Consider the following 2,724-nt stretch of genomic DNA (forward strand, 5'->3'; position numbering starts at 1 on the left):
TATTTTATGCAAGACAAAATTAGTAAAAAAAAAAATAAATAGAAAAAAAGAAAAGAAAAGAAAAAAGAAAAAAAAGCAGTGGTTATTAGATCTGCCATGTTTTCAAGTTTTATAATGGAAAAATGCCAAGTATTTTGGAGGGACTTTCTGAAGGAAGCCAAACGTTCACTAAGGCTTAAATATGATGAACAGTTAACCACATAAATTGAAATATTTTATGATTCTTATTAAACCCTTGATATTTAAAAGGAGAAGTATGGTTCACTAGAAAGCATTCACTCCCATGAATGGGTCCAGACGAATCTATAATTCAGTCTTTTATCACAGATTCACATTCGTTCATAAAAGGCAACAGCTGGATGCATGTCTGGAGGAGCTCTTGGGCTTGTTCTATTGTATCTTAAACTTCTCATCTGCAATTTTAGCCATGGACACCTGGGCTGTGCTTAGAAAATGGCCATCCTCAGGGCACTATAGAATGAATGCTCTTTCCCTTTTAGGCATTTCTCCTTCCACTTTAACTTTTCACTCTGTGTTCAGAGCTTTTCTGTTGTATTAAGCTTCTTGAGTGAGTGGTCTGGTGTTTGTCTTATGCAACTCAATTTAAGATAGGTCCATGTGACATCTGGCTGAAAGCAGGATGGAGTGCAGTGTGGAGATATTGAATATTGCAAATGTAGCATATGAAAGACCAACATAAATTTTAATTCATACATGGGCAATGTCTTATGTATATTGTTGAGGGTAAATTAATTGTATGAGAAACATATGGCCAAGAGAATGTAATTTTTTCCATTAATCCCAATGAAGGAAAGTAACTTTTCTTTTTTTCTGCTCAGAAATACAGAATCACACACGCTACAAGACTTCTAGAAATAAATGATCCACTGAGTCTTAAATATAAAGAACTCTGTGTTCTTGCTCAGGTGTCTACATACCTGGCATCTTATAAGTAAGCCTAAGACATTACAATGGCATTGCCTCGAAGCCACGGCCACTGGTCCAACCAAGACATCTTGAGGTTACTGGAATGCATGGAGACTAATCTCCCATCCAATGACAACCACAAGTTCAGCACATCTCAGTCACACCTGGGGTGGAGAAAGGTAGCTTTTAAAAACTTTGGTGAAATGTGCAGACACAAATGGTTAGAGAGTTCTTGCAATTTGAAGAAATTTGGCACTTTGAAACAAGTAGTCCTGGAAGCTAGGAAATGTGTTACAAACACAAACAAAAGCCAAAAAGAAAGGAAACATCCAGACTTTCCAAAAAGGCCCCTTACTGCTTATAACCACTTCTTCAAGGAGAATTGGCCCCAGTACTCCCAAATGTACCCTGGGATGAGAAACCAGGAACTGACCAAAATCCTGGCAAAGAAATGCAAGGACCTCCCCGAGCAGATGAAACAGAAATATATTCAGGATACTCAGAAGGAAAAGCAAGAAATTGAGAAAAAAAACTTGCTCAATTCAGGAAAGAACACCCTGATTTAGACCAGAAGGCCAAAAAATCTGAGGTCTCCAAGAGGATTCAAACCAAAGCACAAAAGAAGGTTCAGAAAAATATGGAAGAAGTGAGGTCTCTTTCAAAAACAGATTAATTTTTCAAGATGATAAAATTTCATGGAGAGCCGAAGAAATCCACCATGAATGGATACCACGAGTTTCACCAAGATTCCTGGTCAAGTAGGGAGCTGCAACATTGTCCCTGAGGGAGCACATGGTAGATGCTGGCAGCGCATCCTGCAGAGCCAGAAGGATCATTATAAGAGCCAGGATGAGGAGCTGCAGAAGTAATACAAGGTGAAATTGGACCTCTGGCTCAAGACTTTGTCACCCTAAATATATGCTGCATACAAAGAATCAAGCTATGCTAAGGGCAAGAATAAGGCCATGACAGGATGCCCAGATCCCATGTTTAGACAAACAGACCTGCAGCCCTCTTCAGCAAAGGGCCTGCAAGAAGGGTTGAAGAGGGGCAGGGGCTCCAGGCTGCAGGAAAAGATTCTTCACAGACTATTTGGGTAAATTGTCGCCTCTCCATGAACCAGAAGAGAAGAGGAAGAAAGATGGGGAAGAGGATGAAAGCAAAACCCTTCAGACTGCAGGTGAAAAAGAGACAGAAGCTGATGTCTGAGGGCAGTGGCTCTAGCACGGCCACCTCAGAGGACTTGGAACTGGGAATCCACCTGGCTCAGTCTCTATCTGACTCAGACTCCACCTGACTCAGACGCCAGGGTCAGGCAGTTTCTCAGCAAAAGCCCATTCATACCATCCATGTCAAAGAGAAGGGACTCTTCTCCTGCCTCTTTTTATTTCCTTGCTCTTTTTTCCTTCTCCTCCTTTCCATTCTCCTCCTCTATACAAGGTTGGGAAGAAGCAACTTGGTGCAGCACTCTTTCATCAGGATTACAAACCTCAGGATTACAAACCTGGGAGGGACTCTTTGGGGAGAATAAATGTAAGTCTGAGTCAATACTGGCCTTGTCCTTAAAAATCAAAAAACAAACAGCATCTTTTCCCAAGGAATTTTATGCAGATAAAGCCACTGGAATGAAGTGATGATTAAGCTGCAGGGTACACAGTGTATTAGACTGAATATTTCTGAAGCAAGAAGCTTTGCTTTACTCATTTTTCTCCTGCCAAAGGTGGTAAGGGGACACCCATGAGCCTGGGACCCCGACTGTCCCCGTGGGCATGTTTTCCAGAATTCCTGCACTAAATC

The 2,724-nt window shown here is 41.2% G+C and overlaps 1 pseudogene; it reads left to right on the forward strand.

Annotated features, from left to right (window-relative positions):
* Positions 1-971: 971 nt before the first annotated feature.
* On the forward strand, positions 972-2,136 carry LOC116547897 (annotated as a pseudogene).
* The last annotated feature ends 588 nt before the right edge of the window (positions 2,137-2,724 follow it).

The sequence above is a fragment of the Sapajus apella genome, unplaced genomic scaffold (genome assembly GCF_009761245.1).
Source record: "Sapajus apella isolate SASKATOON/1434 unplaced genomic scaffold, GSC_monkey_1.0 scaffold5379, whole genome shotgun sequence".
Classification (NCBI taxonomy): Eukaryota; Metazoa; Chordata; class Mammalia; order Primates; family Cebidae; genus Sapajus; species Sapajus apella.